Genomic DNA, 27,021 nt, shown 5'->3' with positions numbered 1-27,021 from the left:
AACTCTCCCTGTCCTGAATTGGGTGCATAAATATTTGCTATGGTCACAGCTGTTCCATGCAGTTGCCCTCTAATTGCTAAGCATCGTCCCAAATCATCTCTATAGATGTCTTCAATTTCAAATGCAACCCCTCGTCGAATAAAGATGGCTAATCCACCTACTTTACCCCCTCATTTATCAAAGTGCATTATACATTCACTATATGCCCTCTGGTTTAAAAGATGGGCTTCCCTGCGCCTAATATGTGTCTCCTGCAACAGGGCTATATCCCAGCCACTTCTCCGTAGTTCCCGAAACACCAAATTTCTTTTCCTTTGTGAATTTAACCCATTCACGTTCCAAGACCCCACCCTCAACCCTCCCCGTCCCTGTCCCACCCCCTTTGTTGCTGAGCGGTGTTGCTATGTGCCAGCTTAGAGACCTGAGGAAATAACCCCTCGCCAGAGCTGTCGCCTACAAACCTCCCTGTTTCTCCTCACCCCCTCCCCTAAAACTTTTCGTTCCCCAACCCCCAACATACAACAGAACTCTTTCACATATCAAAACAGTGCAGTGCGGTGAACAACCAACATTTCAACTCAAAACAGAGTATTTCAAATAACAGCTTGCCTTGTGGCCTTTCTGGGCCCCATGCAGCTTGAAACTTTATTAAACTAGAACCGGCAGTCTCACATACTTCCCTTCAGGGCACTCTGTCCTTTTCAGGCCTCTGGGGACCAGATTTTTTACTGGGTCCCGCCTTCTGCCAAGAAGTTCCTCTCCGTCCGTTAGCTGCGGTTCCTGGGTTCCCTGTCAGTACATCCCAGCTCTTTCAAGCATCTCCACGCTTCCCTCAATGTAACCACTCGCCTCGTCTGGCCCTCCACTGTGAATTGGAGGTCGAAAGGGAACACCCAGCGGTATCTGTAATTTGACTGTTGAAGATATTTTGTCAGATCCCAAAACTCCCTTCTTCTTTGCAGCGTCCCCAGAGCCAGATCCTGGAACACTAGTACTTTTTGATTGTCCCATGGGATCTCTCCCAGCTTGCGTGCTTTGCGCCAAATAATGTCTTTGATCTGATAGTCCTTAAAGCATGCCACTATATCTCTGGGCTGCTTATCTCTCCGGGGTCCCAGACTCCTGTGCACTCTGTCCAGCAATATCACGGTTTCATCACCGGGTATTGATGCCCCCTCAGCCGCTGCCATAATAGTTGCACAGATTTCTTTAACAACTCTGGCACAGTCCATATTCTCATCCGTTTCGGGGACCCCCTTAAATCTTAAATTGTCCCTCCTGGACCTATTCTCCAAGTCCTCAAGGTCCAGTTGCATTTTTTCTTTTTCTGCACGCAGTGTTTTAATTTCAGATTGTAGTTCCACTATGTCCCCCTCCACGTGCTCCAGCACCTCCTCTGCCTGCTCCACCCTGAATCCGATATCTCTCACCTCCTTTTGGATATCAGCCACTGCTTCTTCAATCGTTTTCCGCACTGCCGCCATCTCTGCTTTAAGCGCTTTGAACCATCGCGCTACCTCCTGCTTGGATAGCTCGGATTCACTTTCCTGCTGCTCCATCAGCCCCTCTGTCTCGGAGCCCGAGTCCACATCCGCCATTTTGTCTTTTGTTTTGTGCGGTGTGCGGCTCGAAGTCGCCGCTCCGTCCTGCTGATCCGCTACAAATTTAAATTTTTCCAGGCATTTGCGGGTCACCATCGGTGCCTGATCTCCGCCGCTCGATTTCGCGGTTGCGATCGCGGTATTCGTGGGGGAATTCGCTGTTTTCTCCACTGCTCTGACAGAGCTTAAAATTTAGGCAGCCATCTCTGCCGATGATGTCACTTCCTCAGTTCCACCTCCTTTTTATCAATAAATAGATTATATTTAGCGCATGTCCTTTATCCAGTTCTTTGGTCACCCAGTCAAAGAAATCAATCATTCGTTTGGCAGGATTTTCCTTTAATAGAGGAAGTGGATTTGAAATCAAGACAACTTTAAAAATCCTTTGCTGATTTGGATACTCAAATAAAAAAAACAAACTTTGAATGCCACTGGGATGTCATCTATTAAGGGCAGTCTAGTGTTGCATAGAAAACTAGAATCATTGGAAAATGTTTCTTGATCAAAAAATGTAAGGTTTCTGAATCTTTTCCTATGACTCCCCTTTTGTCTCCAGAAATATTACATCTCAAAATTATTTTATGTTTCTACTAATGTGATTCAGTCAGCTGAAGCTGACAGGGGCGCTGATATACTTAGCAGCCCTGAAAACTTCAATCTCACTGCCTTTTTGAAAGCTTCCCAGGATTCTTTTCCAAATAAACACTTTTGGTAACATTTGTATATGAATTAGATAAATCAGTTATGAAAGCATATTTTCAGCATAAAGATTCTCCCTTTTGTGGCCAAAGAATCCAATTATTTCCAGATGTGTCTCGTTTCACTCAGCTGAAGCAGAAGGCCTTTCTGGAATTAAAACCTCAGTTGCTATCAATGTTTAGTCTCCTATGCTGGGAAGTGTTTATATATTCTTTGAGCCTTCTCAATTGGAAGAATTTATTTCTAACATGGAGTCTTTGACATAATACCTTTTTCTCTTTTTGATTAGTTTGAAGGTCTGCAGCAGGGCAGGTGTGTTTAGGTAGATGTTTAAAGGAATCAACGTAATTAGATAGGAAAAACAAAGGATATAACAATTCTATCATTATAGGTTTATGTTTATGAGTACACACTCATAGTCTACATTTCTGATAATGTAGACTATGAGGCCCTTTTACTAAAGTGCAGTAAAAATATTACTGCAATGGCACACGCATGTACATTGACATCAGCATGCTAATCGCAAAATCTGCATGTCATTTAGGCCTGTGCTAGTTAGCACCATGCTGAGTAGTTTTTCAGTCATTCCGCATGCATGCTAAGCACATCTATTCTGGTGTGGTAATATTCTCATGCGCAAAATCTGTCTATTCTTATTAAGGAGGTGCAGGGGTGTAGCCTGATAGCCAATTTTGGGTGGGCCTGGGCCTGAGCCCAAGGTGGGTGGGCATGGAATTCCCTCCCCCAGCCCCTCCAGTTTGCTCTTCTCTCCACCCCTCCCTGCCCACAAACCCCAAATATTAAATACTGAGCTGGTGGGGTCCATAAACTCTGCCAGCTGAAGATTTCCTCCTACTACTTGAGCAGCCAGCACTCTTCCAAATGGCAGCCGGCAGCACTTGCCTCAAACTGATGCTGCTGCCAGCAGGCCATGCATGCTCAGTGCTTTTGCATGTGTGAAAACTGAGCATGTGCAGAAGGGCCGGTCTTAGCGTCAGTTCAAGGCAAGTGCTGCTGGCTGACATTTGGAAGAGCACTGGCTGCCCAAGGACAGAAAATCTTCAGCTGGAAATGTTTAGGAATACCCACCAGCCATAGCAAGAGTGTCACAGTTTTGGGTGGACCTGAGTCCAAAGTGGGTGGGCCCTGGCCCACCTGTGGCTACGCCACTGAGGTGGAGCACTGGAGGTCTGGAAGTGCAGTGTGTGAGGTGTTTCAATGATGCTGGTGGTTCAAAGAAAGTGTGGTTTCAGAGAGAAAGTGTTCTGGGTTTTGGATGTTGCCCTGGTAGGAGGGTCCCCATCCATAGGCATACAAGTCTGTTATGTACACCAGAAGACTGCTTGGGGTCTTAAAGGACTATTTTTTCCTGCAGGCTCAATGTAAGGTCTAGAGTGTCACATGTGGCCAAATGTTTTCCAGTGCCTAAATGGTGTAACGGTTAGTGTAGTGGCCTTCACACTTAGGGACTCAGGTTCATTTCCATTGCAGCTTCTGTTGACCTACCATAACCATAAATTTTTGCTTTGACCTATATACCCACTGACTGTAAGTCAGCTAGGGATAAAGAAATGACTTGTGTGTAGTTTGTAAACTGTTTGGACATGCCACAGAGAGGTGATGTATAAAATATCTCAACAGAAGGTATAGACTGCATATTTCTCACCATCTGTTTGTTATCATACCTGTGGTAGTTGATAACTGTCCTATGTTTTCATTGGGGTGGTGGGGCTGAGGTGGCTTCTGTTTATAGAGGTAGGAGTTATCTTTGGAAGAAAGAATAGACTAGGGTGAATATCAGTGTGGCAACTGCTATGAAATGGAGATTTGTTCAACATTCTTCTTCTAAATGGGGGGGGGGGGGGTCATCAGTGCAGCTTAGGTGATAGACCAAAAGTGTTGAAAAAATTGCACAGCAGGAGTTCAGCAATAGTAAGGCAGGGAAATATCATAAATAACACCTTAACTGTGACAGGATAACTGTATGTGCACGTGTCTATTTTATCCTGATAGGGGAAAATGAGAAGTACAACTGTGCAGCATATCACATACTCTGTTTAATAGGGAGGTGTGGGGATCAGGTCAGCCAGAGAATAGAAGGTGAACACAAACTCAGATGGTCACGTGTAATCTTAGTCACATTAGGGGGCTGTGATGTACATCAGCAAATACTCACACGTTTGGGGTGGAGGATAGAAAGTTTAGAGCTGCATGGATGGGAATGTTGCCACTTTCTTCAGAATGTATGATGGTACATTAGCTTAGCCAAGATTGGGTGGCAGAGCCGGTAGTGGGAGGCGGGGATAGTGCTGGGCAGACTTATACGGTCTGTGCCAGAGCCGGTGGTGGGAGGCGGGGCTGGTGGTTGGGGATAGTGCTGGGCAGACTTATATGGTCTGTGCCCTGAAAAAGACAGGTACAAATCAAGGTAAGGTATACACAAAAAGTGGCACATATGAGTTTATCTTGTTGGGCAGACTGGATGGACCATGCAGGTCTTTTTCTGCCGTCATCTACTATGTTACTATGTTGTTATCTATCTCGGGACCGCCGAGAGGGTGGCAGGGGTGCAAAAATCCCAGGGCCCAGCCTCCAAAGGGAGCCCAGCACTGGGGTCTGTCCTCCTGCTAGGGCCCGATTACGTTAACGCAATAATCCAGTCCCGGCACAGAGGAGCAGGAGAGAGATAGACCCCAGCACTAGGCCCCCCCCCCCCTTGGAGACTGGGGAGGAAGAGATGCACTGACGCAGGAAAGTAGGGTGGTGGGGTGGTGGTGGCCTGAGCGAGCAAGGGGCGGCAGCAGCTGTGTCCCGAGTTGGGGGGGGCAGCGGTTACATCAGCCCTGCCCCCAGCCCAGCTCTGTTTCTTGGCAGCCCTGATCTATCTGGTGGGGGTGACTGCTGATGTGTATCAATAAATGGCCTACAGCATTCAACTCAGAGCAAAAAAAAGCAATCAACAACTTGGTACATACATATTCTCACACTACTACTGCTGTTGCTGTTTCAGTGTGCCCTGAACAGATGAACCTCTTATATGACTCAATATTCAAGCATTTCACAGTTGACAAGCTCTACAAACGATATATTGGTTTGTGATAATATGTTGTGTGTTACATACTGCATGCCTGACATTCTGTATCTGTTAGAATGTAGGCACATTGCCATGAAATTGGTAGGAGCCACGACAGCAGCTGCTTCAGTTATTCCATCACTTGGAAGACCTTGCACACATTTGGGTCTGTACATTTAAAAAAAGGTGGGGGGGGGGGGGGGGTAATTTCATCATTCTATTCACCATGTGATGTTGTCAAAGATGTCTTCAACCTACAGCAACAACATCCAACTTCTCACACCTTGCCCACAGAGCTATTCTGACATCTGAAAAGTTTCAAATGCATAGCCATCATTGTAGCAGCTGTATGTAGTTTCCTAGACAGTGTTGGTTAAGTTCTACATGTTGTGCATTGAAATGTATCTTTCTGCATGGTGTATGTGCCTCTGAAACTACAATATACAGGTTTCATAACAGCCTAGTTTTTAGGGCACCAAGTTTAGCCTCCCTGAATTTGGGGTTTGGAGTTTGACTCCCACTGTGGATTTCAGTGATCTGGTAAAAGAACTCTCACTTAACCCTGTCATCAAAGGTCTAAATTGAGATGCTAAATTGTTAAAGGGGTGAAGTGTATATAGCAGTCTTGGGCTTTGTGTTATCAACTATAAGGTTCTATGCAGGGGCGTAGCCTACAGATGGGCCTGGGCTCAGGCCCACCCAGCAGTGCTGCACCCTTGGCAGCGCTGGCATGGGGAGGAGCAAGCTGGGATCCCGCAGTCTTGTATCTCCTTTTTTTACCTTCACACTGTGACTTCAAAGGGTCGCCGGCAGCGATTCCCACATGTTGCCTGCCTCTAACCAGGAAGCCTCCTTCTGCCATGTCCTGCCCAGGCAAACAGAAAGTTGTGACGGTGGTGGTGGTGGGGTAATGTATGGGAATTGCTGCCGCTACTGGGGACCCATTGAAGCTAGACAGAGAGTTGTGGCCCGGTGGGTGGAGTGGAAAGGAAATGAGAGATGCTGCAAGGGGTGAAAGAGGGAGAACGGGATCAAAACAGCAAAAGAGCGGAGACGGAGAAATCTTGTATATGGGGATAGAGGGGGGAGAAAAAAAGAAATGTTGGACATGATAGCAGAGGGGAGGAAGGGAGAGATGCTACATGGGTGGAAAGAAGAGAGAGATGTTGGTGGATATATGAGAGCGAGAGAGAGAGATGTTGGACATGGGGGTGGATGAGAGGTAGAGAGAGATACACGGGAGAGGGGAGCAAGAGGGAGATGTTGGATCCAGGAGCAGAAGGGAGTGATGGAGAAATGACAGCCAATGGGAGTGAGGGAAGAAAGAGAGAAAAATGATGGACAATGGGGAAGAGGGCAGGCTACAAGAGTGGGGAGGGGAGAAAGAGAGAGCAGATGTTGGGCTAGAAGGGTGGAGGAATGAAGATGCTGGGAATTGTGGAACCATGTGGGAGAGATCAGGAGGGGGAGGGGGGTGGCAAGGTAATGAATGAGAGGGTAATGATTACAGGAGGTAGAAACATGGTAATGAGGAGTAGATTAAAGATGAAAGGAAAGGAGTGAGATGGGGAATGGGAGTGCTAGTGGGTGAGAGAAGAAGGAAATTTGATAGGTAGCTGAATAATAAAAAGGAGGAGACCACATATGTATCACTGAGATATTGTAGCTAGGATGCACCTGCATTGTTTTGGGCTTGGCCTCAAGATGAGCCTAACATGTAGAATTGACTGCAAGAAAAAACCTGGGAGGCCCGATTCCACAAACATATATGTGATCTCTATGAGCAAGTGACTCAATAAATAGCTCTACCATCTCACCTATACACTCACAAAATATTTCTTTTGGAAAATTTCAGGTAATGTTATAATTGCAGTGTACTGACTTCCTGGGAAGGCAGCTGCCATGTAATGGCGAAGGTCCTCTGGCAATTCATTGTAGGAATGCTGGAAGTGCAGGAAGGAAACAACTCCAGGCCTGAGAGGAGAGGAAGCACTAGTCCATAGTGGGAAAGGTAGTTCATAGTACCAGTCTGACCTCCCTGTTCTGGTGCATTATGGGATTTGCAGCACTGATTTGCATAGTCAGAATCAGCCAGTACAAATGAAACACAGCTCTGGGAAGTAGCAAACCATCTGTGGGCCCAAAACTGCAGCCTGGAGCAGGCTTATTTCCCATATCTCTTTGCTGATTTGGTTACTGTAAGCAACGACAGTTCAAGAGCTGATTTATACATCCATTGTCTTTTCTGTGTCAGAATGAGGCCACAAGTCTGGCCAAAACTGAAATAGAGTTGAAGAGTGGCCCTGTGGTTAGAGTATGTTATGTTATAACGTGTCTTATAGCCTGCCACATACCTTATCAGTTCAAGACAGGTTACAGGAACTAAAAACATAGTAGATGACGGCAGAAAAAGACCTGCACGGTCCATCCAGTCTGCCCAACAAGACAAACTCATATGTGTATACCTTACCTTGATTTGTACCTGCCTTATTCAGGGCACAGACCGTACAAGTCTGCCCAGCAGTATTTCCCGCCTCCCAACCACCAGTCCCGCCTCCCATCACCGGCTCTGGCAGAGACCGTATAAGTCTGCCCTCCACTATCCTCGCCTCCCAACCACCAACCCCTCTTCCCCCCACCTGCTCCGCCACCCAATTTCGGCTAAGCTTCTGAGGATCCAGTCCTTCTGCACAGGATTCCTTTATGCATATCCCACGCATGTTTGAATTCCGTTACCGTTTTCATCTCCACCACCTCCCGCGGGAGGGCATTCCAAGCATCCATCACCCTCTCTGTGAAAAAATACTTCCTGACATCTTTCCTGCCCCCCTTCAATCTCATTTCATGTCCTCTCGTTCTACCGCCTTCCCATCTCCGGAAAAGATTTGTTTGCGGATTAATACCTTTCAAATATTTGAACCTCTGTATCATATCACCCCTGTTCCTCCTTTCCTCCAGGGTATACATGTTCAGGTCAGCAAGTCTCTCACAACTTTCTGTGAATTACAACAACATAATACAACATTTGATAGACATATTCCTTCCTAAACCATCACTAGAATCAAATTCACTGAAATAAAAATGCATAATGTTGGCAATTTTGCAAAAATATGGGAAATGAATTCCACGATGAAGCCATCTGATAATAAAGTGATGCAGAGAAATGTCTAATTTGAAAGCAATAACACTAGGAAATTGCAAAAAAAAAATTGGTTTTGTGTATGGGATATATGAGGAACATTCATCACAAGATCCATCATACTAAGGATGTAAAAAGAATTGAAGCGGTGCAAAGAAAAGCTACGAGAATGGTATGGGATTTGCGTTACAAGACGTATCAGAGACTGGCTGACATGAACATGTATACCCTGAAGGAAAGGAGAAACAAGCGTGATATGATACAGACGTTCAAATATTTGAAAGGTATTATTACGCAAACCTTTTCCGGAGATGGGAAGGCGGTAGAACTAGAGGACATGAAATGAGATTGAAGGGGGCAGACAAGAAAAATGTCAGGAAGTACTTTTTCAAGGAGAGAGTGGTGGATGCTTGGAATGCCCTCCTGCGGTAGGTGGTGGAGATGAAAACAGTAACAGAATTCAAAAATGTGTGGGATAAACAAAGGAATCCTGTTCAGAAGGAAGGTATCCTCAGATGTTTAGCGGAGATTGGGTGGCAGAGCCGGTGGTGGGGGGCAGGGCAGACTTCTACGGTCTGTGCCGCAAGGATGGCAGATACTAATCAAGGTCAGGTATACACAAGAGGTAGCACATATGAATTTGTCTTGTTGGGCAGACTGGATGGACCGTGCAGGTCTTTCTCTGTCGTCATCTACTATGTTACTATATACAAAGGAGCGGCACCTGACAATCTTAAATACCATTACACACCTTTTAAATAGGATACATTCTTTGATTGGCAACCGATATAATTTCAGATAGTATTCTCTCACTGAGTCATAGCATATCAGCCCATAGATTAACCTGACCATCATATTTTGCTTGATCTGCAGTCAATCTAAAAGACTTTTGAATAGCCTGTTAGCGCTAAGTTACAATAATTGAATCTAGCCACTACAAGCGACTGGACAAATCTCCTAAAAGTTTTAATGGAAAAATATGTCTTCATGGTTCTAAATTTCCTCACAGTAATGTAGATTTTCTGCAAAATCATTGAAACAATCTGGATTGTCAGCAGATTATCTAGTTCAACCCCTATGATTTTTGACTTAAGGTCTAGTGTGAATTCATTTCTATCAACTACAAAACAAGGTGTAAATCTTCTATCATGGTCAGAGCCAATCCAAAGTCTTAATTTTTAAATGTTTTGAAATCCAGAATTCAATTAAAGACATACACAAACTGTATACAAGATACTGTTTTCATCCAAAGATGGAAGACGGTAAGAAAACAGTGATGTTATTGGTATAAATAAAGATCTCATCAATAAATTAAACAAAATCAGGAATAAGGGCAACCCCTGAGGGATCCCAGTTAGGGGCCCTTTTTACTAAGGTGCGCCAAAAAATGGCCTGCACTTGTGTAGGTATGTGCATTATGTTAAAGAGATCGTCAGTGAAGGCGCCTGAGTCGACCTTCTGTTTTTTTTTAAATGTATGTGTGTATTGTTACATTTCAGTGTGCATTAAAATCAAATAGCACACATGATAATATCTTGCATAGGCTAAAATTTCAATGCAGATGAAATTGAAATTAAAGTAAACTGAACTAAAATGTATATCCTTAAAATACAATCACAGGAGAGTCAACTTTTGTGAGATAAATACAATTTATGTATCTAAGAAATTGATAGAAGATCTTTCATTTAATTTCTGTAATATTACTACTTTTCCAGTCTCTGTTAGCTTTTCCAGATAGTGTCACCAGTCTTCCTTTCTCTGTAATCTCTTGTAGTTTATGAATGCTAACTTTTCTTCCTTGATTTTTCAGCTACTCCTTTGTTGTCTCTGTCTGACCTTAAGTAAATCGAAACTAAAACTCGATGTGGTAAAAAGTTAAAGCTAGTCTGTGTTACACAATCCTCACAATTGCTCCGGTGCTGGTTCTTCAGTTCCCTCGCAGCTATTTGGCTCAATACACTAAAGTCTTTGTGAGGATTTGGCAAATTCTACTGCATCTTTCCACGTTAAAAAACAGCGACGCTTTTTTCCCCTGGTTATTAGGAGTTTCATAAGGTATGAGTATGTATCTTATTCCTTTCTCTCTTAAATTCTCTCGTTACTGCACTGTTACAGTTCCTTATAAACTCTGGAATTCGTTGCCGGAGAACGTGGTGAGGGCAGTTAGCTTAGCAGAGTTTTAAAAGGGGTTAGAAGGTTTCCTAAAGAACAAGTCCATAAACCACAAAACAAGGTGTAAATCTTCTATCATGGTCAGAGCCAATCCAAAGTCTTAATTTTTAAATGTTTTGAAATCCAGAATTCAATTGAAGACATACACAAACTGTATACAAGATACTGTTTTCATCCAAAGATGGAAGACGGTAAGAAAACAGTGATGTTATTGGTATAAATAAAGATCTCATCAATAAATTAAACAAAATCAGGAATAAGGGCAACCCCTGAGGGATCCCAGTTAGGGGCCCTTTTTACTAAGGTACGCCAAAAAATGGCCTGCACTTGTGTAGGTATGTGCATTATGTTAAAGAGATCATCAGTGAAGGCGCCTGAGTCGACCTTCTGTTTTTTTTTTAAATGTATGTGTGTATTGTTACATTTCAGTGTGCATTAAAATCAAATAGCACACATGATAATATCTTGCATAGGCTAAAATTTCAATGCAGATGAAATTGAAATTAAAGTAAACTGAACTAAAATGTATATCCTTAAAATACAATCACAGGAGAGTCAACTTTTGTGAGATAAATACAATTTATGTATCTAAGAAATTGATAGAAGATCTTTCATTTAATTTCTGTAATATTACTACTTTTCCAGTCTCTGTTAGCTTTTCCAGATAGTGTCACCAGTCTTCCTTTCTCTGTAATCTCTTGTAGTTTATGAATGCTAACTTTTCTTCCTTGATTTTTCAGCTACTCCTTTGTTGTCTCTGTCTGACCTTAAGTAAATCGAAACTAAAACTCGATGTGGTAAAAAGTTAAAGCTAGTCTGTGTTACACAATCCTCACAATTGCTCCGGTGCTGGTTCTTCAGTTCCCTCACAGCTATTTGGCTCAATACACTAAAGTCTTTGTGAGGATTTGGCAAAATCTACTGCATCTTTCCACGTTAAAAAACAGCGACGCTTTTTTCCCCTGGTTATTAGGAGTTTCATAAGGTATGAGTATGTATCTTATTCCTTTCTCTCTTAAAGTCTCTCGTTACTGCACTGTTACAGTTCCTTATAAACTCTGGAATTTGTTGCCGGAGAACGTGGTGAGGGCAGTTAGCTTAGCAGAGTTTTAAAAGGGGTTAGAAGGTTTCCTAAAGAACAAGTCCATAAACCACTACTAAATGGACTTGGGAAAAATCCACAATTCCAGGAATAACATGTATAGAATGTTTGTACGTTTGGGAAGCTCGCCAGGTGCCCTTGGCCTGGATTGGCCGCTGTCGTGGACAGGATGCTGGCTCGATGGACCCTTGGTCTTTTCCCAGTGTGGCATTACTTATGTACTTTTCATAAACTGTGAAATAAGTAGATGTGATTTTCTTGAAAATTCACTTCTTCTTATGCAATGTTTAAAAAATTTGTCTTATCTAGTATTGCAATTGGTGGATTTGGGGCTATCATTGGTCTGGGTCTTCTGCCATTAGACAGAGGACAAGCAAGTGCCCAGTGCACCCTGTACAGATTCACAGTCATTTTCCAGCTTCATACTCAGCACCTTAAGTATTCAGGTTTGGAGAAATGTTGTATAATCCTGACCTTCTTGCTTTTAGCTATCCCAATGATACACAGAGTATTTCTTTTGCTTCATAACATTTGAGTTACAGAGGATAATTTAACATTCAAATGGCTAAATGGTTAGATCTGTGTATTTTTTAATGTAATAATTTCTTATATACTACCTGCAAGGCCAAATGCTATTGGAACAGCTGGAATGTTTTTTTTCCAGGAGGGCTCACAATCCGAGTTTGTACCTGAGACAAGGAAGAATTACATAGTAACATAGTAGATGACGGCAGAAAAAGACCTGCACGGTCAGTGGCGTAGCAAGGAGGGCTGCCACCCGGGGCGGTTCACCATTGCATCCCCCCCGGGGGCAGCACGATGACAACCCCCCTCAGCGCATCAACACCCCTCCCCCGACCCAGTGCCTACCCTCCTCAGCTCCCTCCAACCAGCTGAGCACCCTACCTTTAAAGAAATTTCAGAAGCCGTGGAGAGGAGAGGCGAGGCGCAGCGCCTCGTGCCTGCAAGTAAAAGAAGTGTGGATTGTCATCGGGCCTTCCCTCACGCTGTCTGTCCCGCCCTTGCGGAAATAGGAAGTTGCATCAGCGGAGGGCGGGACAGACAGCGTGAGGGAAGGCCCAATGACGATCCTCGCTTCTTTTACTTGCAGACGCGAGGCGCTGCGTCTCGCCTCTCCACGGCTTCCAAAATTTCTTTAAAGGTAGGGTGCTCAGCTGGTTGGAGGGAGCTGAGGAGGGTAGGCACTGGGTCGGGGGGGGGGGGGGTGTGTCATCGTGCTGCACCGGGGGTGGGGAGCTGGCAGGGCGCACCCCCCCGAGCTGACACCCGGGGCGGACCGCCCCTCCCGCCCCCCCCTTTGCTACGCCACTGTCTGCCCAACAAGATAAACTCACATGTTCCATTTTTTGTGTATACCTTACCTTGATTTGTACCTGTCTTTTTCAGGGCACAGACCATATAAGTCTGCCCAGCACTATCCCCGCCTCCCACCACCGGCTCTGGCACAGACTGTATAAGTCTGCCCAGCACTATCCCCACCTCCCAACCACCAGCCCTGCCTCCCACCATCGGCAGGGACTTACCTGCAATCACACGCAGCAACAGTGCAATTTGGACTAGGTTCTCAGGTTGCTGCTCTAACCATTAGGCTACTCCCCTGCTAGAGACCTAGCAAGCATTTTACAAAAGGCTTGGCAAGGATTCCCCCAGATGGGACCTGTAACTAAATATCCTTCTTTGAGTTCACCACCCTTCTCCCCAGGGATTATGACAGCTGGCACATGGGTACATAATTCTCTAATTCACTACATAAATAAGCAGGCCTCATCTCATCCAGGAACCTGAACACAGACACAAGCAACTTGAACTTGATACGATGTTCCATTGACAATGGAGGGGGGCCTTAGACCAAAGGTGATACATGGTCTCTTATTGTCAACATCCACACAATCCTAGCTGATATGTTCCATAAAATAATTGTCTCAGGACCCTCTGTGTTCATCCCATGAAACTAAAGTAGTCTAATAGTCCAGTTTAAAGCCATCTATCCTAAGAGGCCAAATTTCAATTAGACTGACTAAATATGCCACTTTGGTCTCTACCTATTATGATTTACTGACTTTTATATACATACACATATAACACACTTAGGACTGGATTCAGTACATGGCGCTCAAAAATCAGTGTCCAAAAACATCAGTGCTAGGTGCGATTCTATAAAGGGTGTGTGTGCTTTATCAAATTGCACTTAGTACCGATTCCCACCTTCTTGCACTGGGCCTTGAAGTAAGTCATCATTCCTTCCTCCCCCACCTCAATGGAGAAGCCCTTCAGCTGCAATTACAAGCAGCTTTTCCTCCTCCCCTCTGGTGTTCTGGGCATGCACTGAAGAGCTGTGCTTAACACACAACTCTTGTGACGTTTGTGAGCCCTTGGCCCAGAGGTGGCTGCATCAGAATCACCCAACCACCTCTGGGTAGACCGAGTCCCCTCAGTGCTACGAGTACTCCCAAGAACTGGTCTGGACCACAAGTGGAGATGAACTGAGACAGCTTTATTAGCAGCAAAAAACACAAGGCTAAAAGGGTAGCCAAACAGCAGAGAAAGGAAAACAGGCAGCCTAGCTATACAGTCTAACCTAGCTGAAGCAAGGCAAACGTAAAGCACAGAATAAGGTAAAGTAGAACAGCCTAGCTATATAGGGAAATCAAACATAAGCAGCCTAGCTGCGCATCTTAATACTAGCGGACAAAATGCAAAGCATAAGGTATACAGTAAAGGTAAAGTAGAACAGCCTAGCTGTATGGGAAAAATCAAACATAAGCAGCCTAGCTACGCATCTCAATACTAGTGGACAAAACGCAAAGCATAAAGTATACAGTAAAAGTAAAGTAGAACAGCCTAGCTGTATGGGAAAATCAAACACAAGCAGCCTAGCTGCATATCTCAGTACTAGCAGAGCAATGCAAACATATGGCATACAGTAGAACACAATACACTAGGTAAAGAGCCCGCCCGAGCGGGTCAAAGACAAAACAGGCAATACTTGGCTGACAGAGGTAAACACTGCTAGTGGTTAAGGAAAGGGCTCATTCTGTCAGTACACTCAGATGAGCCGCTGAACAACTGCGACAAGCTCCCTCAAAACCAGAGTGGAGCAGAAGCAAAACAAAAGGAAAAGAAAGTCTCTCTTGAGGACCTGCACCGCAGGTAGAGGCCAGAGCGGGTCACTCCACTCACAGAAGACTAGGGATGTTACTTAAGACAAGCAGTCACTGAGGTACCCGAGCTGGATGCTCCCAAGGCAAGCAAGGTAAAAGCAACAAAGCCAGAGCTGATGCTCCCAAGTCAAGCAAGGTGAAGGAGCCAAACCTGAGCCGATGCTCCCAAGGCAGAAGACTAAACAGCCCAGCACAGAAACCAAGGGCCAGGAACAGCCCACACGGACGCCCCCGCACTCCAAGCACCACTCCCTCATCCAGTCGTGGCCTCAGTCACTGCACCACTCCCCGTCATCCAGCCTATACAGTTCCAAGCACAACACAAAGCCACTCATTGCATACAGCAACCAAGGACTCATGGTTAGGGTTACCATACGTCCAAATTTACCCGGACATGTCCTCTTTTTGAGGACATGTCCGGGTGTCCGGACGGATTTGGCCAGCCTGCCTGTTTGTCCGGATTTCTGGACGTGAAAGAGGCGGGGCAGGGGCGTGGAAGGGGCGGGACATGGGATGTGGAAGGGGCGGGGCAAGTGTCCTCTTTTTATGAGGACAAAAAATGGTAACCCTACTCACGGTGGGCGACTGGAATCTCAGCTGAGGCACGGGAGGCTCTGGACTCACAGGCTTGGAAGAAGGCTTCACAGGAACACAGCATAAAGTGAAAGCTGTAGGCAAAGCTTTTACTCCTCAGGACTACCAAGCTTGAAAGCGGACTTCACAGGAACACAGCATTAGGTGAAAGCTGTAGCAAAGCTTTACCTCTCAGGACTACCTGGCTTGTAGGCAGACTTCCACTGGAACACAGCATAAGAAGAAAGCTGTAACAAAGCTTCAGGCCACAGACTCACAAAGAAACAGTAGTTGGAACTAGCAGAGGCCTGGCAGGCCTAGGCCCCATCAAGAATAATTGCCAGAACACTCAGAAGCCAGCTTAAGAAGTGCTCATTGCTGATGACATCAGCAGCTTGGCCTCCATCACTCTACAGTGACCCCACAGGTCACTGACAGGAACTGCAGGTAATTTTAGAAGGTTTAGAAGGAGTAGCAGGGCACTGACGAGCAAGGCACAGGCGTCGACGACCGTGACAACTCTTCAGCGAATGTGTCAGACACTGTTCTGTGGATCTCCCTAACACTAACAACATGCCTACATTTGCAAGTCATTAATGCTGAGCATTGGGGAGTTCCTTCCCTGCGCTGTTGTGGAGGTATTTTTCCGGCACACTTTAGAGCAGCTCCGAACTTTTGAGCATCTGCCATTTGCGGGCTAAATAACTCATGGTATGTTACATCATGTCTTATATTGCACCACCTATTCAGTTCAAGGCAGCTTACAACGGGAAGAAGCCAGACACAATACGTCTTGGAATTATAAATACCAAAACAAATAGCCTAAATGATCACTTTATATTCACTCACTGCTACGCCATACATAGTACAGATGTATTACCCCACCTTCTGGACATTCATGTAAAATTCTGCAGACTTCTGAAAAAGCCACTTTGCAATTCTAAACTCCTGAGTCATGAGCATATCTCACCAAGCCTCTCTTAACATGAGGGCATAAAGTATGTGCAGAGTTTCTCAATGGCTTAATCTGGCCTTGCCCATGGCAGCAGATGTTACTTGGCAATACACATAGCAACCAATAAGAAAACTGTATGATGTTCACAGATGAAGGGGCGTATGATTAAGTAATGCTAGTAAACTAGAACTTGCATTATTGGCCAACAGTAGAAGCTATCACTATAGTAATAAATAATAACTATTTTGCAGCTTAGTAAATAGGCTCCTAAGTCTTGTTTATTCTGACAAATACTGATGAAATTTAGCAGTACTAGCTAATTAGCTGTTGCTATTATTCCTGCAGATTCCATACCTATAAGTAATTGTAATTTTAGCAGGTAATTTTATGAATTCTTTTTCATACTAAAACCTGCTAATTTGTTTTCCTTTAGTCTCTCCAGCACAGATGGTTATACACTCCAACTAGCAGGTGGACACTGAGAACCACTAACTTCTGAGTTTGGCTATAAACCTGCTGAGCAGCCCCTGAGAGAGCCAGTAACCGAATAACCAAGCAGAAGAAACTCTTAACCCCTGACCTAAATCCAGGATTCCCTCTCAGGCGTTGAATCGCCAACTCCTGAGCCAAGCATGCAATACAATGCACTGCTGCTCTGTGAAAACCACTGGCCTGTACTGCAATTGAAATTGATGCTCAGCCCTTTCTATACAAGAAGAACTGGGAGATCTCAGCACCAAGCTGAGAGATTAGATGCTGTAAATACTTTTAAACTGGTAAAAACTTGGTGAAATTACAGTAGCTTGAAGGGGGGCAATACAACAAGGTATAGCAAGTCAGCTTACAGTTCTTAGGAAAAGCATGCATCCAGATTCCCTCCACACCCATTGGAGAGAGAATTGTGCCAGCTACAACCCAACTTACACAGGGTCAAGGGCCAGCCAATAGAAAAAGTCCCATAAGGCATAGGGAACAGGGACGTGTGCTCATAAAGAGCCTATCACAGAGCACTGCAGGGAGACTAAGATTTGTAGTGCAAAGGCACTTCCTGCCTTTCTTAAGGGCCCAAGCACCGTAAACTGTCACAGGCAATGCAATCTGAGATAAACAATGTCCAACATATCTACTACGGAGATCGGCTTTTTTCTATTTGTCACCCTCCCTTTGGAATAGCCTTCCAAAGGAGATCAGATTAGAGAAATCTTATCTCCATTACCGAAAACCTTTCTCTTTATAAGCTACGTAGAACAGAACTTAGCATAATGAGATAAGGTCAAAAAGAAAAGAAAAAAGGGGTAGCTTAACTGTATATTAGATTTTTAATTTGTACTGATTTTATTATGTAGTTTATTCTGGTTGCTGTGCTTTCCTGTCATGAATGGAATTCCTATGTTTGTTTATTTGTATACACTAATTGTTTTTATACATATGTAAACCGTTCTGTTTTGCAGCTGCAATAAGACACGGTATATAAATTAACATAAATAAAAAAATACTATAATAAAATGCACCCTCAACGTTCTGAGGACAAAGGTTCTGAACTCACAGCACAACGATAAAGGGTTCGTAAGTTCATGGTGGTGAAGCCATCCCACTATGACTCTGTGCCCCGCCCTCGCGTCAAACGTCATGACGTCGAACAAACCCTTTAACGTTGTGCTGTGAGTTCAGAACCTTTGCCCACAGAACGTTAAGGGTGTCAACGAACGAATCGAAACCAAGCAGGGGGAGGAGTAGGTACTCCTCCCCCTGGATGTCCAACACCCCCCCCCCGCGCCGCCCCCCCCCCCCCAAAGCCACCCATGAAAAAAAAAAAAAAAAAAAGAAGCCCCGCTTCCAAATGCTGGAGGTGCAACACCCACCCCCGTGCTGCCCCCCCCACCAAGCCACCCACGAAAATCTAGAAAACAAAATAAGCCCCGCAACAAAATGCAGATGAAGCAACACCCACCCCTACCCACCCACCGACGCGTAGCTTTGCCGCCGGGGAACCTGAAACCCCGCAAGGACAAGTCCTTCCTGTCTTCTGACTCCGGCGTGATCTTCAGCATTGCTAGCCTCTGCAGGCAGGGCTTCTGTGCGTCTGACGTCCTGCACGTGCAGGACGTCAGACGCACAAAACCCCGCCCTGCACAGGCTAGCAATGCTGAAGATCATGTCGGAGTCAGCACAGCACACAACAGAGGACTTTTGCTGGTGGGATTTTGGGTCCCCCGCCAGCAAAACTACGAGACGGTAGGGTGGGCTGGCAGCGGGAGGGGGGGGGGGGCGCACAACAAACTCCTAGAAAAGATATGCAGCCATAAATAGAAGAAAATGGAAACTGGCCCCTATACACACAAGCAAAATCCATCAAGGTACATAAATAGTCAATGCTTCTTGCTTTCTTTTCATATGTCCACTTGAAACAAAACACTCACTAGCATAACAAAGGGATCAACTTTACTCAACTGTTTTGCTGGGTAACTTAACTAATTTTATCTTAATGGTACTCCCTTTGGTTTACCAACTTGGCTTTAAAGGTCATTTCTTCCAATCCTACCCCTCTTACCTCTGGCTCATAGTAACGTGTAGTGTATGTCAAATCTAACACACTCTCAATCACACTGTGTCTCACATACGCACTTGCACACACTCTCATTCTCACACATACACTCTCTCACAGACACACTCACACCCAGACTCTCTCTCTCTCTCACACACACACACACTCGCACTTTCACTCTCTCTCTCTCTCACACACTCACTCTCACATACACTCTCCAAAACATACACACTCCGAGGAAAACCTTGCTAGCGCCCGTTTCATATGTGTCAGAAATGGGCCTTTTTTACTAGTACCTATATAAATAGGTAACCTGCCTACTTGCAAATGGGGGCAGAACAATTGAAGTGCGGCTAAGTACAAATTTCACTCCCACATAGAAAGTCTGAGCCTGCCTCATTTTTCAATATGTTTTTTCTTTGTTCAATTGGAATCTCACTTCATCTGAAATGCAATAGATGCAACACTACACAGCAAACACCAAGGTACCCATGGCAACCACAACAGACCTGGGTGGGTGCTCTGACAGTCTGGAGGAACTAATGGAAAGCAAATTAACAGGTAGGAAATAATTTCTCCTTTCATAGCATCCCTCCAGATGGGCACAGATTGGAATTTCCAAAGCAGTGACTAATAAGGGTGGGCCTCCCTAAGACCAGCTTCAACCACTCACGCTCCAAGAGCTGCATCCTGATGTGAGTGCACATCCAATTGAAAATGGCATGCAAAACAATAAAAAAAAACAAACAAAGACCAGACTGCTGCCCTACAAATGTCAAGGAGTGGCATTAGAAAGCATTCCACCTATGATACCACTGGCCCCTAGTGAAATGAGCCTTCAGCTGTACGGACACCTACCATCCCTGCAAGATGTAAGTTGACTAAATAGCCTCTTTAATCCATCTTGCAAGAGTCGCCTTAGACACTGCCTCTCCTTTCCTATGACCACCCACCAGGATGAACCTGTCCAACTGACCAAACTCCTGAGTCCGATGCACGCACAGACTGACCATTCAGGCAACTGGGTAGTGCTCGGGGGCTGAGAGGCTCTGCCTGGATGCCCGCCACTCTCCCCACTCCCACACAATACCTCCTGCTGTGGCCACCATTTCTGCTGCTGCTGTTACAGCAATGGCGGCAAAAACAGAAAAAAAGATCACAGGGCCGCACTGTTCTTGCTTGCAGCTGCCAGGCCCATTGACGGTTTCCTGTTTGAGGGCAGAGTCGATCAGCCGCAAGTGGGAACAGTGCAGCCCCGTGATCGTTTTTTTCTATTTTTGCCACCACTGCTGAAACAGCAGCAGGGCAGCAACAGTGGTGCCTGCAGCAGAGGGATATTAGGTGGGAATGGGTACAGCCTGGTGTGCCAGTGGTAGTGGGGGGTCCAGTGGGTGGGGGGGGGGAGAGGGTTTAGGTATTGGGGGGCTGAAAGAAGACTGAAACAGTGGATAGAGAGGGGAGGGGGACAGATGCTGGATGGAAGGGAGAAGAGATGGGACAGATGCTGGATGGAGGGGGAAAAACAAACACTGGATGGAGAATGGAGTGGGGAGGGGGAACAGATGCCAGATGGAAGGCAGAAGAGATGGGACAGATGCTGGATGGAGGGGGGAACAACAAACACTGGATGGAGAATGGAGTGGGGAGGGGGAACAGATGCCAGATGGAAGGGAGAAGGGGAAGATGCTGGATGGAGGGGGGAGGGAGGACAGATGCTGGATAAGATGGAGAGAAGGGACAGATGTCAGATGGAAAGGAGGGACAGACGAAGAAGGGGAGAGAGGGAATAGAAGCTGGATGGAAGGGGGTGAGAGGATGCAGATGTTGGATGGAACTAGGGAGAGGGGCCTGAGTGGATGGAAATGAGAGAAAGGGGCCAGATGCTGGATGGAGGAGGGAGAAAAAGAGGAGAGACTCTGGATGGGTGAGGAGAGAAGGGTCAGATGCTGGATGAAAAGGGGGAGAGGGGGCAGAAGCTGGATGGAAAGGGGGGAGAGAAGGGGCAGGGACTGGATGAAAAGGGGGTGAGGGGGGCAGACGCTGGATGGAAAGGATGGAGAGAGGGGGCAGATGCTGGATGGAAAGTGGGGGGGGTGGGAGAGAGAGAAAGAGGGAGCAGATGCTGGATGGAAAGGGGGGGAGAGGGGTAGACACTGGCAAGAGTTAAGAAGAGATCGAGGAAAGAAGAAACAAGAGACTGGGACCAACACAATTAGAACAAGCAAACAGCCAGACAACAAAGGTAGGAAAAAATGAATTTTATTTTTAGTTTAGGGTGGTAGCTGTGTTAATACAGAAAATGGAAATAAGGTGATATCTTTATTGGACTAATTTTAATACATTTTTCACTAATGTTTGGAGACCCAACTCTCCATTCTAATGTCAGAACAGAATACCTTAACAGCAGTATACTGTCCTGACCTGAAGAAAGAGGTTTTGGCCTCTGAAAGCTAATTGGAAAATGTATTTAGTTCAATAAAATGGTGTCATCATATTTTCCATTTTTTGTTTTATTTGTATTTGTTAACCTATAGTATAGTGATTGAAATGTCAGTTTTTGAAATTTGGATCTGTGGGCGGGGGAATAGCAGCAGGTAGGAAAGAACCAGGATGGTGAGGGCGTCGGCTGCAGTGGTAGGGGGCATCGGGCTGCAGCCGGGCGTGGGGCCCAGACCACTCTCAGTTCACCCTGGTCCGACGAATATAAACACGTAATGTCCAACAGACATCCAGGTGGTATAACTGATGCTGGTTCTCTGAGCCCTTGGCATCTCCCAAAACAGGCAAGACCACTGGCCGATTAGCATGAAAAGCAGACACCATCTTGGGAAGAAAGGAAGGAACTGCACGCAACACAACCTTCTCTTTAGAGAGGAATGACTCTACAAGACAAGGCTTGCAACTCTGAAATCTGCTGCACAGAAGCAATAGCCACTAAAAACACCATCTTCAAGGTGAGGTATTTCAGGGAGCTGTCCACGAAGGGCTCAAAGGGGGCAGACACTAGAGCCCCAAGAACCAAATTAAGATTCCAAGAAGGAACCAAGGGCCTGACAGGAGGCTGAAGCAGATGCACTCTCCTGAGAAAGAAGGCCACATCAGGATGAGAAGCCAAAGATAAGCCCTTTACCAAACCTCGAAAGCACACTAAGGCTGCCACCTGCACCTTAAGAGAGGATAAAGCAAGCCCCTTGTCCAAACCATCCTACAGAAACCCCCAAAATTTATGGAACCAATGACTTAAGGGAACTAATTAAACATTTCAAACACCCATCTTCAAAAAATATGCCAGACCCGAACATAAACCAGAGAGACAGAATGTTTCCTAGAGTGAAGCAGCATGCCAATTACCTTATTCAAATATCCTGGTTTCCTTAGATGTGCCCTTTCATAAGCCAAACCATAAAACAAAATGGAGATGGGTTGGGCGTCAAGACCAGCCCATAAACCAGTAGCCCTGCTGCCACTGGCAGCCAAAAGGGACAGTCTATCACCAGATGCACCAGGTCACCATACCAGGGCCACCAAGGCCAATCTGGAGCCACCAACACCATCAAGTCCCAGTGATACTCAATTCTCTGAAGGATCCTGCCTACCAGAGGCCGTGGAGGAAACACATAGAGCAGACCTGATGAGGGCCACTTCTGAGTAAGGGTATCTATGCCCTCTGCATTGCCATCCATTCTTTGACTGAAGAACCAGGGAACCTGGACATTGAAGGAAGCTGCCATCAATCCAGCACCAGACAACTCCACCTGTCCATGAGATCGAAAGATGCTGTGTCCCAGGCTCCACTCCCGAGTCGGGGTTGTCTAGCCCACCATCTTCCCCAGCTCCAAATCTCTATCTACAGCTGCTCCTAAATTCAGAGTACAGTAGCTTCTGTAGCTGCCGCTGGCAGTGGGGTTTGAGCAATTTTGGATTTTCTGTATATAAATCAAGGTCCACCAACAGGAAGAACTCAGGAAAAGACTCTTACCTCCTTCTTCGGGCCACCGATCAGCTGGGTCCTGATGGCGCTGAAATTGGGAAAATCCCTGAACAAAATTGCTGGGTAAGACAGCCAAGACTGCTACTTCCGGCTGAGCTTGCTTTACCAGAATTTTGAAGGACACTTCAGCTGTTGGATATTGTCTCTGGTCACCATGTACACATGCCAGGGTCACAGCTTCTTCACAGTTCAACTGCAGATGATTATCTCTCTTTGGACACTGTAGGAGTCCTCTAGTGCTTGCTTTGGGTGTCCTTCCAGCTCCACTTATGGAGCACATTTCTACTTCCTGGATGGGAAGCTTCCACAAAATTGCAGTCATGAGTGGCTACCATATTCATAGCATCTTCAGCCATATCCTGGCAGTCTCTAGCTATGTGAACTCTTTCCCCACACCTGGGATCCCATGACTGAGGTAAAGGTGTGCGGTATATTCATGGGGATGTACTGGAGGGTGGTTTCTTATCTTTCTGGTTGTCTGGTCCAATTTTCTCCCTTTTCCTCCTAGGACTTCAGCCCATTTCTTCTCTCTAGAGTTCTGATTGCGGTTGTGCTTGGTAGAAGGCTTCAGCTGCTTCTAAAGCATTCTCAGGGTTCAACAGGGTGCTGTCTTACCCAGTGCTTCACAGGTGGGGGTAGCCCTTCATGGAACTACTCCAGGACAATTATTGCAATCTCTGGACTTGTCTTTCCTTCTGGTTGCAGTCATCTCTAGGTGACCTCTTTATGTTGGTAGGAGCCCCTCCTGCCCATTTAAATCCTTTTGACTATTAACACCTACAGTGTTTAAATAATAAATGCAGCATCCAGTTTCTATCAATACCAAAGTCACAGGAAAAGCTGATTCTATGTCACTTTCCTAGCAAAGAGGTAATATCAAAATTCTCATTTTATTATTTTTCTCATCCCATTTATGTGAGGTTTATTTAGAGGCATATTTTGAAAGCACTTAGACTTACAAAGTCACATAGTAACTATGACAAAACAGTGGGTTTTAAGCCTGTAAACTGTATTATTTCTAGAAGTGTATTTCTCTAGTTTGGCCAGCAGGCGGTGTTTAAAGCTGTTAGATAAATGACTGTTCCTTCTTTAGCTTAACACAGAGAAGTTAACCTGCAGTGCAGAGGTGTAGCCAGGTTTTGACATCAGGGGGAGCGAACTTTTGTAAAATAGGCGCCAGTGCGAGGTTGAAGGGCCGGGAGAGAGGGAAGGGTTAAAATCCTCATAGGCATATGTGTGATCAGTGACTAAGGCTAAGGTGAGGTGGGCCTAGAGTGGGGTTGGGGTAGGGCTAGATAAAGTCCTTAGGGTGAGGGCAGCACCTATGTCAGCAGAAAAGGAACAGTGAAGGTACTGTTGAACACAGCAGTGAAGGACCCCTTCATTGTGTCTGTGGCGCAACTCCACCAGTCATTTCCCCCTTGTATCTCTATTACTGATGGTAATATATACACTGAATACACTCCAGGGAATTATGTGCTGAAAATATCCATATACTGTACCACAATAATTCTAATTATTAAACACAATAGTATTTGCAGTATTCTGGAAATATATCCAGGTACTTTTAACACTTGGCTCATAGTCAGTCCTAGCTCTCCAGTCCAGCATCTTCCTGTTGGCTATGTGAATAGTGATGTTCAGCAGCACTGTAACCCAGTGGCGTAGCCAGACTTGACATTTTGGATGGGCCCAGAGCTAATATGGGTGGTCACTATGTATATAGGTATGAGTAGAATAAATTAAAGTGCACTTGGGGGCTCTTTTACTAAGTGGTGGTAGCCGCAAATTGAATCTATTGCCCACGGAAACAGCTGTCCTGCATCAACATAAACCTCTTCCATAAATGTGGGTAGCAGAAGTATAATAAAGTAACTTTCTTACTAAAGCTTTTCATTTAGGTGGCACACTGAACACTGCAGCCCAAATATTATTTAGTTAAAAAAAAAAAAAGGTTGCAAGGAAAATATAAAACTCTCAATTCAATAATCATTCATTTACACAAATTAATACATTCAAATTTTTCACAAATGTTAACATATCAAAAACCACATGAAGGAAAGTTCAAGAATTCTTAATGATAAACATATGCAAAATCATATTGTCAACATTAAGATTTTTTTCCACCTACTGTAGCATACAGAATATAACTAGAATGTTTCCTCTTACAGCTTTCCATTAAAAAAATGTATTCAAATTCTGGGAGCACTTCAGTAATAGCAACACAAAATTCCTTCACTGTCAGATACTTTGTGAAGCAACACTAAACCCTGCAAAGAAGCTTCTCAGAGCCTATATTACAAACCTTATCACCAATTCTGAACATGAATACCAATAACAGTACCTTTAAAAAGGTAGCAGTGAATATACACAACAGCAATATGTGTCCCATTGGAAAAGCTAGACAAGTCAAACTCCTAGATCCCCCATACAAACTACATGCCATACCAGCAGAATCTCTCACCTCAGTCGCATGCATCCCTTATCAATTACAGAATAAAGGACCAAAAATTTGAAATTGTCCTGTACACGGCATCAGCCCTGCCCTATCCTGCCCTGCCCTACCCCCCAATCCATCTCTATAGCCCAGAATCAACCATAACCTTCCCTACCCTCCCCCATCCCTACATGTAGCCTGGCATCAGTCCTACCTTACCCTTTACATGTCCCCCATAGTCTGGCATCTCTCTTGCCCTTCCCAATCTCCCCACCACCACACACACACACACACACACCCTAATGCTTACCATCATTAAATATAAAACTTTTTTCTTTTTTACAACCTGGGCAGAGCCCACCCTCACCCAGAAACCCACCAACATTAAACATAAAACATTTTATTATCTTGGCACTGTAAAAGCATCCCCACCGAAATACCCACCAGCATTTTACTACTACTACTACTACTATTTAACATTTCTAAAGCGCTACTAGGGTTACGCAGCATTGTACAACACAGAAGGACAGTCCCTGCTCAAAGAGCTTACAATTGCCTGGCTAGTGCAGAGCCCACCCCCATCACATAAATTTAAACATTTTTTCTTTTCTCTCTCTCTCTTTTGTTTAACCTGGGCTTGAGCTTCCTACAGACTGAGGTAAAGGTCTACTGCTCCTGAGCACCTGATGGGTGTGCAGTCTGTGTGCACATTGTGCAGACTGTGCTGCTGGAGGCCCAAGCTTGCAGTGCCTGTTGATCAGTGCTGGCCCTGCTGGGAAAATTATTCTGGATCCTCCACTCATGATCCCAACTTTGCCACAGGCTTAAGAAATCCGGGTCCCAGATGCTTCCAGTGCTGGCAGGGCACAGTCACACACTGTGTCTGTCTGATGCACTGCGGGGGGGGGGGGGGGGGGGGGGGGGGGGGAGACCTGAGCAGACCAGTGTGCAGAGGCTGCATTTTGGACACAAAAGAAATCAGAACTACTCAAGCATTTGTAGGATGTTAACGCTATACTTCCTGCCATGTGGGGTGGCTGATCTGTCACCTATGTGCTCCTATAACACATAGATAACCATCCCAATTTGCTAAGCACATTGCAAGTAATAGGATTAGAAGATCATAAAAGCAGATGTTATAACAAAGATTGGTTTTCCTATGGATCGTTCACTCTGTTTATCAAGGTTTTTGGCAGATTATTTTAAACTCTAGGGTCTCACTTTGTTTTCTACCGTGTGACTGGGTGAATCCGTAGCTTTCTGTACCACAGCTCATTTTCTTATGAGCTTTAAAAAGTACAGTGAAATTTTGAGTGCCGTTTAGATAACTTTGTATTTGGTAGAAAGACTAATGGGTTTAAATACTGCCGTTTTTCAAAGGCTGGCGAAGGGGAAGGGTTAGAGTTACCAGCATGCAGCAACCACACCCGCGATGATAAAGACACACAGTCACTCTACTGTATACTGCCTTACCGGAGCAGGTCCCTTGGCCCCGACACTCGATTTGTTTCCAAGCACTGTGTGTGCAGCAACAATAAAGCAGGTTAGGACG

At 45.2% G+C, this 27,021-nt stretch overlaps 1 protein-coding gene across 1 annotated transcript in view; it reads right to left on the bottom strand.

Annotated features, from left to right (window-relative positions):
• The window catches only part of LOC115470456 (C-factor-like), a 150,062-nt gene extending 123,041 nt beyond the window's left edge, over positions 1-27,021 (bottom strand). The window contains exon 1 of the mRNA XM_030203651.1: positions 26,943-27,021. The gene's annotated coding sequence lies outside the window, so the exon portion shown is untranslated. The remainder of the gene's footprint in view (positions 1-26,942) is intronic.

The sequence above is a fragment of the Microcaecilia unicolor genome, chromosome 5 (assembly GCF_901765095.1).
Source record: "Microcaecilia unicolor chromosome 5, aMicUni1.1, whole genome shotgun sequence".
NCBI lineage: Eukaryota > Metazoa > Chordata > Amphibia > Gymnophiona > Siphonopidae > Microcaecilia > Microcaecilia unicolor.
The sequence above is the reverse complement of the archived record's forward strand: the minus strand, read 5'-3'. Positions and strand labels throughout refer to the sequence as shown.